The sequence below is a fragment of the Leptidea sinapis genome, chromosome 30 (genome assembly GCF_905404315.1).
Source record: "Leptidea sinapis chromosome 30, ilLepSina1.1, whole genome shotgun sequence".
NCBI classification, from domain to species: domain Eukaryota; kingdom Metazoa; phylum Arthropoda; class Insecta; order Lepidoptera; family Pieridae; genus Leptidea; species Leptidea sinapis.
In genome coordinates this window covers 7,717,909-7,735,613 of record NC_066294.1, presented here as the reverse complement: position 1 = coordinate 7,735,613, position 17,705 = coordinate 7,717,909, and the positions used below count along the sequence as shown (strand labels likewise).

The window sequence follows — 17,705 nt, the reverse complement described above, 5'->3', positions numbered from 1 at the left end:
TGTAAATAATATTGTAACATCAAAGAAAATAAATACTTTATATAAGTAGCCTTTGATTACATGAATTAAAAAGCAAAATAAATGTGAAAAAACAATTCAACTCCTTCGAGCCGGATTTGAACCAGCGACCTATGGATAACAACATAACACTCTACAGTCCACCGCTCTACCAACTGAGCTATCGAAGGTTGATGGTCAAGCGTGAATTTATCATAACGTTCACTCTGGATATAAAATAGCTTACCATAGTGTAAGAATAATTTCCACATTTATGATTCCACTTGATTATAAATCGAGGGGTACTTTATCAAATGGCAAAACAACGTTTGCCAGGTCAGCTCTTGTAATTATTATATTATGTAAATAATTATAATATTATTTATGTTTCTGTTGTAAGTTGTAACTAAGCTAGCTTGTAACTTATAACATATTATTTCAAAAGTCTATATTTTGTTGAAATCTGAGATTACTATGAGAGTCAAAGGAGGCGGGGAAGTGACTGTGGTAGATCTCTGTGACTACTAATGTACCATCCGTCCGGATTTAATCCGGAGATGTCCTTAGACTCTAGTCCGGATTGTGTCCGGCTCTCTAAATTGTCCATATTTAATTTTTAATAAGATGGAATATGAAAATTTATTGAATTAGGCGTTTCTTTGCGGAAATCCATAATTATACAAATGATTTAAGTTTTCTTCAGTGTTAATTCCGCCAATATTTGTTTTTAAAACAATTCGACACGTGTTTCGCCTCTACACGAGGCATCCTCAGGACGTGAAACCACTTAAGTACATAATATTAACTAATATCAAAAAAGTCTAGTTTAATCTTTACTTAAACGAAATCTAAACAAGATCAAATTAAAAGTCCGGTGTTTATCGAAATATCAGGTTTTTTGTTAGGACTTTTCATACTAAATGATAACCCCTATCTGTCAATACGTCTTGCGTGAGTCGTGACGCAGGTGGCTCTTACCAGGAGATCCGACTGCATCACAAAATTTTCCCTACATTGATGCTTCTAAATATTGTTTTTATGATTCTTGTCACTTTTATCATACACTGCATTATAAGATTTTACTGATTCAATCAACAATTCGTCTTCTCCTTTATCAAATCTCATCATTTTGTGTGACGCGAGCGGCGACCTTCACGCTGCAATGGTTCGAAATGACTAGAGACGCGGCGCATGGTGTTCTCAATTCGGTTGCCGCGTGTGGCGTCAACACGCCAGCGTCGACCTGTGAAAAGAGACCACAACACTACATTTATATAGTAAGCATTGTGACGCAGCGTACGGTGTGAAATAGGAGACCATAGCCTGAGTAACAATGAAAGACAATTGAGATTGTAACCATTCAACACTCAGGTTCACAAAGGTCACTACTAAATGTTGTTAATTGATGTATATTACGATACTACGAAGCTGAAGTTGATCCAAAATAAGAGTTTAAGATCAATAACACTCAAAGTAGAGTCGAGTTCAATCTTGGAGTCAAGAGTACTCCAGTACTGAAACAATGTTGAAAATAGCTTCTACAATATAAACGGTATTAGAGTTTAGCTTTGGAAGTTTTAATTACATTGAGATGTATGTAATGTTTTAAGTGCTGTTTGGTGCGATGTCGATGGTAAGTTTTGTTCCTCTTTTTGTGTGTTTTTTGTGTCACGCAAATTCGACAACCTGACGTTAGCTGGTCAACTGACCATATGTATCATACTTCAGCTACTAAGCCTCTTGTATCTCATATGTTTTCTGAACCATAACCAATAGACGAGAGTTAAATAAATTTCAATATATAATTTCAATTTATGTACAAGTTTTAAAATACAAATGTAAAATATAACTTCTCTCTTATTGTATAAAAATAATTTCATGATATTTAAATAATAATGCTGTATAATATTTTCATTGTGGTTGTATTTAATACCATGTTTATTACAATTTTGTTTTTTCTACAAACGTAAAAAAACACGAGGAGTACTTGTGCCCCATTTATAGGGCTACAGGACCTCAAGTCAAGTAAGTCAACTGTGCTATGACACGTTTTTGTCATGTTACATAAGATTATTCTTTTCTATAGTAGAGTTTCCGAAAACTTTGAATAATTGTCAATTAAGTAAATATTACGTTATTTTAATTACTTCCCTTTTTTGATAAAACGTGACGAAACTTGTAGGACATTCATCTGATGAAAATTATTACAATGCAGTAAAAAATCAACTATTTTGCATCCAATAACTTTTGTCAAGTATCGTAGTTGCCATAGGTTTACATCAGGCGTTATTTTAATAAATTATCTAATATTAATTATTATTAATATTTACATAATAGCTTTAAGGGTAAATGTATACACTTCTATAATAAAGTCCCAGCCACTTCAGGCATTATCTATAAATAAATTCAAATGTTTTATAAAAAATGGCTCTGTCGTAAATCCTATTACTCCACTGCTGAATATCTAAATGATCGGACAGCCTGGGACTAGATTATGATTTCTTTATAATTCTTGTTCAACCCAAAATTTATTATAATTTGTATAATGTACTATATAATGTACTATAATACTATTATGATTCCGACATCTTTTATGTGATGTAACGTCCAAATATTCCCATAGATTTGCACCAGGGGTTATTTTAATCACAAATATTATTTTTGATAGAACGTGACGAAACAAGCAAGCCGTTCATCTTATGCTGCACATTTTTTATACGTCCTGTAAATTACAACGCAGTGCCGTTCAGGATTTATGTAATATAATTTTACATCATCATCATCATATCAGCCGGAAGACGACTGCTGGACAAAGGCCTCCCCAAAAATCTCAAAGACGATCGGTACTGCGCTGCCCTCATCCAACGTATTCCGGCGAAGTTGACCAGATCATCGATTCATCTTGTGGGGGGCCTACCAACACCGCGCCTTCTGGTACGTGGTCGCCATTCGATGACTATACTGCCCCAACATCTGCCCGTCGAGAGATGTGTCCTGCCCACTGCCACTTCAGTTTTTCAATCAATTGGGCTAGTCGGTGATTAATAATTTTAAATTTTACAAAATGAGCAATTTTCTTTCCTATAACTTTGATTAAAAGTAACGTAATTGCCATAGATTTACATCAGGCGTTACTTTAATAACTTATATATTTTATTAAGGGGACCATACAATGGCATCATTACATTATTAATATTACCATATTCTATTATAATAATAGAATTGTAATAAGTTTAATCACAATTAATGTGTTATTTTTTATGTTTTACAATTATTTAAATATAAACTACGTATTTGAGAATACACCGGTATTTTTATTGACATATAAACGTGCACATAGTTATTACTTTTTTAAAATAAATAAACTTAATATTCTATGATAAAAGTGCAATATTCTTTCTCCAGTTTCTCACGCTCTGCCCGTTCCTTTTTTTTTTATGAAAATAAGGGACGAAACGAGCTGGAGGTTCAGCTGATGCTAATTAATACGTCCTGCACATTACAATTTAGTTCCGCTCAGAACTCTTGTAAAATCCAAAATTGATTTAAAATTACATAATGAACAATTTTGTTTCGGATAACCTTTATGTTAAGTAGCGTAATTGCCATATGTTTGCATCAGGCGTTATTTTAATAACTTCCTTTTTTGATAAAACGTTACGAACCGAGCAGGACATTCATCTAATAAATTTTTGGGTTCTACAAGAAATCCGGTCATTTGATGCTAATTGATACGCCCTTCACATTATAATGCAGTGCCGCTCAGGATTCTTTCGAAACCCATAATTCTAAAGGGCACAGCGATTGCGGTCGTCACTTTAATACGCATGGTGTAACTATAGGCAGAATAAATAGTAGTTAAAAAAATGAATAAACACGTTCGTTTTTTAAACTTACATTTAATTTGCATTGTTGGATTAAAAATACTCTTTGGTATTCGAATATTTCTTAATAATTAGATAAATCGGTTAAAGATAATGGTTGAAATTTAAAATTACCATCAATTCCTGCTATGTAGACGATAGATGAAAATTATATAGATTAACAAAAATCTAATTCCGGAAATTGGAAAATGGAATAATTTTATCAAATTAATGTATAGTCATCGGTTCTCGATAAATCTACAAAGTTTGAACGAAATCTGACCGTTTAAAGTGGGTAAAAATCGCGCCTAAATGAGTCGGTTACAAACAAGCATACGTATACAGGTGAAGCTAATAAAAAGCGTGAAAACAGGCACTGTTTCAGTACTGTTATATATAGGTTCAGTTAGTAACATTGATGACGCTAGAAAAAAAATTTCACTACCATTTTGTAAGAGCTAAAATTAAAAACGACTTTCAGAGAGCGGTCAGTCTAGTTTGGGCTTCGAGACGCACCACTCATTTCTACTTCTAATTCTAGTTCTACTATTTCCATGAAGTCATCCGCAGGGCATTTGCCGCTCTTAATATAACAGCCGTTTTAGAGTCAAATGGTATTACCCGCCGCGATGGTAAGCGTCCTGACGGTATGACGCTGGTCTGGGACAAGACTTGCGGCGACACTCTTGCTCCTTTCCATGTCCAAGTAACGTCAGTTGGTGCTGGGGCTGCTGCGTCGACTGCCAAAGACAGGAAGCGTCAAAAATATGTCGGTCTCAGTGAATCTTACATCTTGGTGCCGTTTGGTCGAGACACTCAGCTGGTGGGAGGGACCCAGAGGCGCGGAGAATGTACAAAATACTATCTTCTCGCCTCAATAGGGCTACTGGCAACCCAAACGCTGTCAGCCATTTCTGTCAACGGATCAGCCTAGCTATCCAACGTGGAAATGCTGCCAGTAAGTATTCTTGGTACGCTTCCGGTATGTTTTAATTAAATGTAATCATAGTATTGTTAATATAGTTATAAGATTTGTTTTTTTTTGAATAAATATATACAACTATTTCCATTGTATTAATCCTATTTCCATGTATGCAATTAAATTAAATATTTGTATGTGTAAAATAAAATCCTTTTTAAAAAACCAATTTGATTATTCTCGTTTAACAGTACCCAACTAGATAGCTTCTTATGCAGTAAAGAAGTCAAATAAACTTACTACTATTTACATTTAAAAACAGTTTATACAAAATAACATTATTATGTATATAAATAAAATGAAAGAAGTTTTCATCACGGAAATACTACTGTATAGATTTAATGAAAGTCGTCAAGTTTTATTCCTTACATCCGTGGCCATTAAACAAAAAAAAAAAAAAATTGCGATATCTTCATGAAGTTATTAAAGTTTTAAGAAACAACGCGCTTGTTATGTATAAATAGTATTAAATGCAATGACTTCATATATCCAAGCTTTAATATCAAAGCAAATAATTCAGAAAGCATTCATTTTAACATTTCATATCATATTATTATTTCAACATATTCGAATAAAACTTACCTTTGCCATTTCAAATACAGCAATATATATAATTTGCATCTCATATGTGAAACCATATTCAATACACAAGCTTGTTAGGCGAAAGTTCAAAGTGCTCGCTAGCTTTCATAAAACAAACCGAACATAATCTCGTTTCGTTTGAGGCTATCAAATTATCCAATTGCTCGTTCATCCGGTGTATAGCATGCTGACGTCATCACCGACGACACAGCCTCCGTATTGTCAAACACATATTTAATTACCAACGTGTGCAGTGCGGCAATCGCCCCCGAACCCAGAACGTCATAAATGCCATCATTACTATTTCGGGATAGCTACAGAGCGCTTCCAGACAGGGTAGATTTTACCACGTTTTGGGGAGATATTTACGGCGTTTGTATTGGAGGCGTTAAGGGTGAATTTCTGCCGATCCTGTTGTCCATAACGCCTGCGCAGAATGGTTTGGATTGTGTTAAAGTAAGGCGGCGCGCCTGTTAGGGCGCTCGCCTCTCGGCCGAGCAATCCCATTCGGAAATTGTATCCGAAACGTTGATTCGTGTATGAAAATCATGTCAATTTCGTAGAAGTCATTAAGGACGAATGCTAGATAATCTGTAGTGTCTTCCTCGTGTGATTGTAGTTGTTTTGTGACTAGGTAAGTCTGCGAACTTTCCGTCGTCCTTGGTAATGCCAGATTGCACGATTTACCTGCGAGGTGGTCAATTAAATTCGCATGTATTAGACCTTTTTTATTTGCAACTGCGACTTCTGTGCACACTTTAATTTGGTTTTCTTTATATATTTAATAGTTTTTTTTTCACAGTTTCAGCCAATAATAACTTATTTGATAATTATGCACATGTTTTACTTCGACGGACTATGATTTAACAAAACACTATTTTATGCACGGAGATTTCTTATCAGAGTACAATATTGCTTAGTTTGATATATTTTTTTTCTAAAAGATTTAAATTTTTGAATGGAGTAGAATAATAAAATTTATCTACATAATATGGTTATAATAATGTCCAGGAATTAGAACTTATAAAAGCCTTTTTAAAATTTCTTTTAATGTATTACGTATTATTGGAAGTAAATACGCAGTAACAATAATTTACGCGCAGTTTACAAGCTGATCCTATTCAAGTTTTTCTTCGGTCACAACCTTTACGTAATAATAATTTAGAATGAAACTAAGAAGCTAGAGAAACCAGGATGAAGAAATTGGAAAAACAACATAATGGTTAATTATTAGTTGAGTAATTAAAATGAAAAGAATTGCGTTATCAAAACCATAATGAATACTGAATTATTGTGGGAGGTCTGATTATGTTGATTGGTAATATTTATAGCAAGACTACCTCTGATACTGAGAAACAGGGCACAGGTTCGATTCCTGGTCTGGACATAAGCATTTATTTCTATTTGTCTACATATTAAAACCTCTTTCTTTCATCATTTTTCATAAAGCTCTAATAGTAGCTGTAGATTGTGTGCACAATCTAAAAGATTTCACAACACACCCAATGCACATACACCTTATTTCTTAGTATACATACTTTTTAGATATACTTCTTAGTAATTAGAGTTTGATTGTCTGTAAATAATGTAATAAAAATTAATAAGCTATGGAATAGCGGAGTCTTCTAACACAGGCGCTATAGTGCTGAAAAGGAGGCTCCAATCATGAGTATTGATATATGTACATACTTGCTAAAGAAAATAAACATTTTCTATATTTTTTGTATTTTTTTTTCACTTTAATTTTCGTTCTTTTTATCTGGCAATTTGTTGAGCATCATAATTAAATAAATTTGACACGCAGACTGTAAGTTGAACGTTCCTTTAAACAAAATTTAATAAATTTTGTAATTACATTACAAATGCGCCATTTACATTATGTGACTGAGAAGAGTAAGAGACTGAGTGCGAAATGTGCAATCCATACTTCATGTTCAGTTTTGAATGGTTCGTTACCTTATCGGAATTAATTAGAACAGTCCTGCTACTCGTATGTTTACTGGGCTCCGTCAATTATTTGATATTTGCCGGAACACTGCAAGTAAACGATATTTCTCATCAAAGAAAAAATCGAAACATGATTGAAAGCCATTTGCTCGATAACTGCTTTTTTTCAAAACAAGATTAAAGAATTTCGTAGCATTATCAAGAACTACGTTTTCCAAAAAATGCCTACTAATAAAAAAACAATGCTTAAATTTGAATTAGGTTTTGCCCTTGCGCTATTTAGTTCGATGCAAGAATATCATTACCTTTTACCATAGAATAGTTATAAGAGATCTAGTTATTTTTAATGGAGGACAAACGAGCGTACGCGTCACCTGGTGATAAGTGATCACCGTCGCCCACTTTATGTTGCAACACCAGAGGAATCACAGGAGCGTTGCCGGCCTTTAAGGAAGGTGTACGCGCTTTTTTTTTAAAGGTCCCCATGTCGTATCATCCCGGAAACTCCGCACAATGAAGTTCATTCCACAGCTTGGACTACTTGGAAGAAAGATCTTTGAAAAGTGCACTGTAGAGGACCACCACACAACCAGATGGTGGGGATGATATCCTATTTTGTGCAAAATTATATATAGTATTTTATATATATCTTATAACTGTGTAGTTTTTACTATCTATTATAAAATTATTTAAATCTTTTTTTCTTTGAACGTGCGCAGTCAAAGTCGTAGGCGCCTGCCTAAAATGCCTGCGTAAATTTAGTTTTCGTGGATATCTGACCGTTGTAACGGGTTTTTGGTACGATTTCAGGGTTCAATTACATTTGTGCGGAACCCTTCTTAGTTTTTTTTACTTTAAAATAGCCTGAGTTACCCTTTTAACATGCTAAAGTGTTTTCAAAAACGGTCCGACCGGTTTAGACCATTTGTGAAAACGGACAGATAAACAGAATTTATCACTTTTTGCCACAGTTTTTATAACTCATAAAAAGGTATATATAAGTCTTGAGATTTGTAGTAGAAAACTGTTACCAATACTCCTCCTCCACGCTTGTCAGAGATGAAACGGATATAAGAAATAGTTTCTACTTTTACGCACGAATTTATAATTCTTTCGTATAGCTTACTAATCATAAGCATAATATTATAGCTTACTTTCAAGCTATAATATTATACCCAATTAGACATTATTAAAATTAACATGGTTTCATTTACTAAATAAATATCATGAATAAAGATACCGCTTCACACTATACTATAGATGAACTTCATAGTGCGGGAAAATCGTGACGCTATGTTCGCGCATCGTAGAAACTAGCTTTTATTTTTTTTAAACGGTCGATAAGAATTATAAAATCTAAAAACGGGTTGCTCTCCGGGAGTGGCGACAGAAGTGAAAACTTATTTTGGCGCGTTAGACATTTTTTTAATTGCCCAATATTTATTTATTATTATTGGTTATGAATTGCATTTATTTATGAATTGTATTTTATTAATCATGGGAAACTTTAAAATACATTAAATATACTTTTATGAATCATCGTTAACAATTTCGACTACTCTCTCTCCCTCTCATCATTATCATTAAAATTATTACAATCTAAAACAGAAACTCTAGGTTCATGGTATCTAAAACAGCAAATAAATAGTTTTGATTCGAATAATATATAATAATAGATATGTTAATCTACATTTGATTTATCTAGATGCGTTCGTGGTCTGCTATAATATGTACATGCATATATGCACACATAATGGCTGCGTCTCGTAACGGTGTCGCGAGTCCAGAAATTTTATCTAATCTAAAAATATGCGTACCGCGCTAAAAGAAAGAAGTCTTCAATTCAAAAAGTTAAATTTATACGTTTAACAGGTACATGTTTAGAATAAAACTGTCCAAGATCCGAAATAAGGTTTTAATCAGTAGAAATGACTTACTGACTTGACAGACTGTTTCATTTAGAACCTTATAACCCCAGTTTAGGCTGTATCGCTTATCAGAATTACTTTAAGTATACTTAAGTGTACTCGTCTTTTTCAGTGCGCCACTTAACTTAGGAAGCGGTAGTAGCAATAAGTTTGCGTTTCACATCAAAAATATAATTTCTTAATATAAATTTAGCATATTTATAAGGGATTCCTCAGATTTTCATATAATTATATAATGTTTTATTGCTGGTTGCAGCATTTTGAATTCCCATTTTCCATAAACGAAAAAATATATCTCCTACAGCAGCATGTATATTCCTTGACCTTGGTAGCAGCACTACACTCTGTCATATAGTGTTTATAGGTAGTATTTATAGGTATTACTAGATTTCTTTCTACAAGCACATTCTAAATCTCTTTTTGTTTGGCTTTTTGATGAATATAAGCTGATAAAGGATTATTTATTTAAGTTTTTAGTACAAACTATATTTTCTCTGAAGTTCAAATCACACAAAGTCGCTTTCCGCTGTTTGTCCCTATGTATGCTTAGATCTTTCAAACTACGGAATTGATTTTGATGCGGTTCTTTTTAATAGATAGAGTGTTTCAAGAGGAAAGTTTATATGTATTATACATACATAATATAATAGAGAAATAGAGGTTTCTAATGTTATGTCGTTAATAAACATTTTTTTTGTGTTTACATAGAAAACGTTGGTTGTACCCTACGAGATAGATCATAAAATAATGTACTACAGTTCTACAAAAAGTCCGCGATGGTATATCTCTATTACTTAGGGACTCCCATTTTTTATCCTTTACTTTTTACGTGAAATAATGGCTTATGTACGAAGCGATTTAAAGCAATACAGCCTTTTAAATTGTTATCCAATTAAGTACCTTCTATACATTGTTCATTAAATACAGATTTGGATATAGATTAGGCACCTTTACAGCATGTAATTTAAATGAATATTTTCGAAGATATTACAGATTAAAAATGCAGGGATATAGCGGTTGCGGCGGTACCGGCTGGATAGCATTAATATGAGTTTCATCAAGTTTATAAAGTATTGCAGTCTACGAAACTTATTTTTGTAACGGGTAATAACGGGTTCACTTGGAAATTACTTTATATTTACATTACATTCATTTTTTGAACGAACAAAGTACCCGAAGGGGGTAACTCCCCCATGTGTAATAATTCACAGTCTTCATTCACTGTAACGATTATTTTGACTTAGTAGACCACTGCCTTTGAAATAAAAAAAAGACGTGTGGCACTCGGGGACTGCCGCGGTAAAGCTATTGCATAGCATTTTTTATCAACCTATGCAATTATAATTATTTATTTATTTTATTTATGCAGTAGTTTTTTTTGATAAAATTAATTAAAAAAAAATCAAACGGGATGTGAGTAAAATTTCACTTGCAAGATTTGATTACAGACAGACAACGGGACAGGTGAAACTAAATAAAAATGCTTGTCATAATAATAAAAATGAAAAAAAAAACGTGATGAAAAAAATAAAGAAATTAAAAAAAATCAATATGTACCCCAGGCTCGAACCTGGGACCTTCTGCAGAAAAAGCATACGTGATAACCGCTGTTCCACGGCAACTTTAATGACGGTGCCGAAATATCTATATACATCTAGTAAGAAAGTGTTATTTTCGTTACGGAATTTCTGGATTCGGTCTCCACGCTCAAGGCCCGCTATAGAAGCTATGCAATAGCTTAAAAGTGAAATAAAATAATACTGGGATGAAACCTATTAGAAAAGGAAGATAATATAAAAAAATTAAAGGAAAAATAATGACCATTAGACTTTGCCATTTGACTTTTTCCCATAGGACTTGTTTTAGTTTTGCCGGATATCGATATAAACCGTTTTATACTTTAAAACACCCCCCATTTTCCACTTCCCGACCTCAGATCACCCGTTATTTATTTTTCCTTTCATTTTTGCTATATTCTCTACCATTTCCAATGGGTTTCATCCTACTATATTTTTTTTTGCTTAAAAAAAATATCGACAATGGTCTATAGTCCGTCTCTTAAGTACCTGTTTCTCATAAACACATGGATATATCAATATGAAATTGTAAGCTTCGCACTTCATGTCGCAAAATCAAGCTCAAATTTACATTTTCAAGCGAAAATGACAAATTGTCGTGTTCATGCACGATACAATACGATACAATTTAATAATTCTCGAGCATTCGCCTTTGAATTGGAGCGAGATTGGAGCGATCTAAGCTCAAGAATCACCTTCCAACATCCGACACGTGGCTAATTCATTTGTTCGTTTCTATCGCATCCATTACGGAGAGTTGTCTGAGATTTGGCCTGATTTTAGCCGACGATTTTCAACAAACGCCACAAGCGCTTTCGAAGTATCAACTTGAACTGTTTAATCAAATTCAAACATCTGCAAAAGAAGGTGTACGCGCTTTTTTTCAAGATACCATGTCGTATCGTCCCGGAAACAGTCACAAGGACGCATTAAAAATCCCTGAAAACAGGACCGACCAACACCACAAGCAACGCCCGATCACAAGCATGACGCGTGGACCATCTTAGGCAAGGTAACGACCCGGCCAACCACTCTTCCACTAGCAGTGCTATTAAAAGTGAAGACTGAAGTGCCATAAGCATGAAAACCACTGCCCCGAGAACTCAACTAAAAACGTAACAGATGTGGACATTCGTCCTTACCCATGTCCATTAGTAGTTAGGAACGATTTTAAGAAACGTCACCTGAAAACGTATTTATTCTTCCAGATTGGTACCGTCACCAAACCCACCCACCCCCAGTATGCCCTTTACTTGTCGGTGACACAGAAAAGCATGTTCCATTCATTTTCGAGCTAAGCACAGGTCCCCAATTTGAGTAAGCCATGCGGCTCTGTAACTGTCCTATTTTGCACAGAGCAGCTTGACATTAATATTTCTCTAGTCATTAAAACGGCTCTATTTTTAACCTTTTCTCGGCGTCTGTTGTTTCATTCTTTTGTATTTCGTGAGGCTTTCGAGCTCTGAACAGTGTATGAGAGCATTGCGTTTCAAATATCTGAATCTTTTTTTTATTCAAACTGATAATACAGTGTTAATTATTTTTTGGGAGTTAGTATTTCCTTTGATTAACGTGAGTGTTACACATTTCAGTAAAACACTTTTTAAAGGAATAAAACCAGTGTAAAAGGGGGAGTTATCCTCAAAATGAGATATGGAAAGATCTTGAAACGTCGGATTAACTATAATAATAATAAAATAGTCACTTTTACGCGAAAACTCATTTTAAAACAAAGTTAAAATTACACGCGTTTTAATCCTTTAAAATTTGTTTTTGGTTATTGGAAGTTTCGAGGAGCTTAATTTAATAATACTCTGTGTTCAGACCATGGTCATACTTACTAGATTGATACGAGTACTTTTTTTATCTTCCTGTATGGTATCAGCGTGGATAATCTTGGCCCGTGAAAGGCAAGGAATTAATGCCTTCGAGATATGGTGTTGGAGGCGAATACCAAGAATGCTTTGGATGGCGAAACCAATGTAGCGATCCTGAACCAGCTCCGAATAAAAATCGCATGCAAACCGTATAAATACAATGTATTCTTTAATATTTTGTAAAACTAATTGTGATTGGAAATATATGTATACGTTTTTCAATTACGCTGGTATACTCGTATTGTAAGTCTTAAACAATTTATTGTAGGTTAACGACTCTGGTTAGCAGTGGATAGTAACAGCTTCAATTAGAAAGCGTTGTTGTATGGGTCATATTATATATATATATATATATATATATATATATATATATATATATATATATGGAAACTTACATCTAATATATAAAATTCGTCTAATATATAAAATTCTCATGTCGCGGTGTTTGTAGTTAAACTCCTTCGAAACGGCTTGACCGATTCTCATGAAATTTTGAGTGCATAAATTTCTTTGAGTATGAGTCAGCATTAAAAAATACATACAACTTCAAATTTTCACCCATCTACTGTCAACAGTTACTTTTGTATCGCGGTTTTAATATCGGCAATACAACGTTTGCTGGGTCAGCTAGTATATATATATATATATATTTCATAAGTTTCCTTTTTAAGCTTACTGCGTGCATTACGGAGAAAAAAACTTATAGTCTAAACACATGATCGGATTTGATTCGGCCATCGGACAGTCCGGTGCGGGCGCCTCGTACCGGTCTGTCCGGTGTTTTCCTGTGTTAACCTGTTTCTACATATAAAGGCATAAGAGGCATTTATTTTCTCAAAATTGATTCCTTTAGAATTCTTTTTGATGTCATTTCTAATATACTAGATACTACTACCGCTTCGGAAACAAATGGCGCTCTGAGAGAGAAGAAGCGGCGCCAGAAACTCCCAGCATTCTTTTTTTTGCGCTCTTATTATAAAACGCGCAATAGGTTATTTCAGAAACGTTCCGAATAACAAGTTGCAAGTGACCACTGGTGACAACTGACACTTATCTGCTACATCGTGCCAAACAAGCGATAAAACAGCTGACAGTTGCGTACTGTTGCTAACTGCTATTGCTATGTTGGCTTGTAAAAGCTACCTATTTCCTTTCTCTTTAATACGTTGAACACGGAGCGAAGTAAGATGTTTCTATCTAGTTTACCTCGTCCGTTTAAACTGCCAAAATTCAAATTATGAATAATAATTAGTGTGTACCTAGCCAATTAGTGAATTTTTTTGTTAACGATTAGAGTTAAAACGTAAAAGTTTTGAAATTTGAAGTTACCTATATAATATTATGATAGATGTAAAAATAATAGCTCTAATTGAAGTGAGCGTTTCAAATCAGAGTCTGTTATGAAAACTATAATATATTAGTAAAATCCAACGAAATAATTAATAAAAACTGTATATTCAGAAAAACAGGTTATTTCCAAAAACAACTTGAGCGACCGCCGTCTACGTACAAAACAATTAGTGTGTAGCTTAGGAGGTTACAATTAGAAACCTGTTTCAGAAAATACTTGTTATCGTTACAGGTTTCGTAGACAAAATGTAACCGGTTACGACATTGCGTAGCAGAAACTGATCTCTATTTGGCCGTACTAAATCCGATCATGTGTTTAGGTTATTATGTATCGAAGCGAAGGCGCTATCGAGTTGCTGATAAATTAACATTGACGGTTTTAAAGTTCCGATAAATAAACTTGATTGCCTCTTATCGTGGTATTATCGCTAGGCCGATACATTCCGGTTTCAGTTATAAACACTTTGTGCATTATATTCTATGTATCCTATCTATACCTATCTTAATGACGGTTAATCTTCAGAAGTTCAAGGTCTGGCGGGGTTAGTGATTGACCGTGGGCGTAATACAGTAATAGAACATTACTTTTACTTCATACTAAGACGCCCGAATCGACACACGCACACATACACATGATTAATACGGCCACTAAGCAATCTTGGGGAGACAAAACTATTGAGTGACACGCCGTACGCCGCGCCGCCGAGACTGGTCGCTGTCCGAGTTAATTTCGCTGCGCCGCGCCGACCGAGTCGTCCATCTTTTTGTATGTAGGTGCCAACCCTAGCACTCCGCCCAGACGTAGGTATAAATTTCAAGGAGTACGCTACTGTTCTATTACTTGTATTGTGTCGTGGGGTTGCGTTATGTTGGGTTGTCCATCCCCAACATTTTTTTTATATTGATTGTCGAAAGAGATGAAGATTTCGAGCGCTCCTCCACTGTGCCAACCGTTCGAGTTGCGAATCGTTCATAAATCTTGATATGTCTTGTTCAACTCTCAGGTTGTGGCTTCATCTACAGGATCTACTTTACAGTTGATAACCTGCTCAACCCAAATATTTGCATATTCGGAAATTGACTTGAGATGCCGCTCTTTGTTGTGGCTTCAGAGCTGAACAGGATATATCAAGATTAATAAACTTAACGTCACTCGAACGGTTGGCTCAGTGGAGGATCGCTTGGACGGAACGCGAGTGGTCGCGCGTTCGAGTGCCGCATCGTTCTTAAATTTTGTTTTCAAATTGAATTTGTGTAATTAATCCCAGAAGTGAGGGTTTTCACTATAAAGAAATAACAAATTATTTAGACTCGAAAGAGCGACATCTTAAGAAATTTGCAAATTTAATTTACTTCCAATTTGCTGCTATGTGTTAGATCCTCTGTTGGAACTGAAATCATGTTTAAGCTTGCTGAAAACGCCTTCAAGTCCTAGAAAAGTCGAAAGAAATGTTTCCTTTAACCCGTCTACGTAATATCATACCAACATTGTTTATATGTTCAAGTATATTTGTTGCATAATAGCAATAATCCAAAGATAATATTATGCTAGCCTAGTACTTCTACTAGCTAATGAACTTCAGTTAGGATAGGTCGGAAAGGTCATTTGTAATAAGGCCATTGGCGCATTCTGTGCAAAAACAAAGGTGGAACGGAATGAAAATATCTTTTCTCTCAATGATGGATTGGAGACGCTTTTCTCGCAGCTTTTAATTCCGCCTTTGAGAACGTTTTCATTTACCTCGCCCATTCTTTTTAGAATTTCTTGTTACATGACCTTTTTTTGCTCAATAATATACATTTTTTTATATAACAATGAGTCACTCTTACACAAATTATCTTGCCCCAAACAAGGCATAGCCTGTACTATGGGTACAAGACAACGATATATTTCATACAATATGTGTACTTACTTAAACGTACATAAATACAAATAAACAGCCATGAGTCATGAACCTTAATATTCATCATATATATGATTGCACCTACCGAGATTAAAACCCGGGACCTTTAGCTCAGTAGGCAGGATAACTAACCACTGGGCTATACGGGGCAAATGAGCATGAGGTTCACGGTGATGATTGAATACAATACAATTTAAGAATATTTTCAAAGTAACATTTTTTTTTATGGAATAGGAGGACAAACGGCGTACGGGTCACCTGGTGTTAAGTGATCACCGCCGCCCATATTCTCTTGCAACACCAGAGGAATCACAAGAGCGTTGCCGGCCTTTAAGGAAGGTGTACGCGCTTTTTTTGAAGGTACCCATGTCGTATCGTCCCGGAAACAAGGAAGCTCATTCCACAGCTTTGTAGTACGTGGAAGAAAGCTCCTAGAAATCCGCACTGTGGAGGACCGCTACACATCCAGATGGTGTGGATGATATCCTAACATGTGGCGTGTCGTGCGAAGGTGGAATTCGGCGGCGGGAATCAGGTTGAACAGCTCTTCGGAACACTCCCCGTGATAAATGCGGTAGAAGACACACAATGAAGCGACGTCTCTACGCAACGCCAAGTGATCTAGCCGTTCACAGAGCACTGGTTCCCCGACAATTCGAGCTGCTCTGCGTTGCTCGTGGTCAAATGGATCGAGCAGATACTGGGGTGCGCCAGACAGACAGAGATGACAGCAATACTCCATGTGTGGCCGGACTTGCGCTTTGTAGAGCGCTAGAATGTGGGCCGGCTTGAAGTATTGCCGTGCTCTATTGATGACGCCCAGCTTCTTCGAAGCCAATTTGGCTTTGCCCTCCAGATGGCCACGGAATTGGCAATCGCTCGAAATTTCGAAACCCAGTATTCCGATACTAGGCGAGGCTTTTAGGGAAGTGTTGTCGAAGAGCGGTGATACGGCAAATGGGGATTTTTTAGTGGTAAACGCGCAAACTTGAGTCTTCTAGGGGTTGAATTGGACAAGGTTCAATTTACCCCATTCCGCGACCTTCTCGAGAGAGGACTCCATAGAAGACACAAGTTTCTCCCGGCATTGGTCGACGTTTTCCCGAGAGAGACTTGCATGGCCCGTGTATACGGCATCACCAGTGCTGTCGTCTGCATAGCAATGTATGTTGTAGGTGTCCAACATATCATTCATATGCAGAAGAAACAGCGTGGGAGATAGCACACAGCCTTGGGGCACTCCAGCGTTCACGGGCTTGGGATTCGAGCAAAAACGGTCGACAACGACTTGTATGCTACGCCCAGTGAGGAAGCTGGAGGTCCACTTGCATAAGCTCTCGGGAAGCCCAAATGAAGGAAGTTTTGGGAGGAGCGCCTTGTGCCATACACGATCAAAGGCCTTCGTTATATCCAGGCTAACTGCCAGGCCTTCCACCTTGCTTTCAATAGCCGCCACCCATCTATGTGATAGGTATACCAGAAGATCACCTGCCGACCGACCATGGCGAAAGCCGTATTGTCGGTCGTTGATCAACTGGTGACCCTCTAGGTATACTAAAAGCTGGCGGCTAATTATGCTCTCCATGATTTTGGAGAGCAGGGAGGTAATAGCAATAGGTCTGTAGTTTGCCGGATCCGAACTGTCTCCTTCTTTTTTGTGCGGGATGGTCGGCGGTGTTTTTCCGTAGTCGTCAAGAGTCG

The 17,705-nt window shown here is 35.9% G+C and overlaps 1 protein-coding gene and 1 non-coding gene across 2 annotated transcripts in view; one reads left to right on the top strand and one right to left on the bottom strand.

Annotated features, from left to right (window-relative positions):
- Positions 1–101: 101 nt before the first annotated feature.
- On the bottom strand, positions 102–188 carry Trnay-gua (transfer RNA tyrosine (anticodon GUA)). Its single transcript is given in 2 exon segments — positions 102–137; positions 152–188. It is a non-coding gene; the product is annotated as a tRNA-Tyr (tRNA).
- Positions 189–5,891: 5,703 nt separating this feature from the next.
- The window catches only part of LOC126973775 (uncharacterized), a 115,712-nt gene continuing 103,898 nt past the window's right edge, over positions 5,892–17,705 (top strand). Inside the window, exon 1 of the mRNA XM_050821097.1 lies at positions 5,892–6,055. The gene's annotated coding sequence lies outside the window, so the exon portion shown is untranslated. The remainder of the gene's footprint in view (positions 6,056–17,705) is intronic.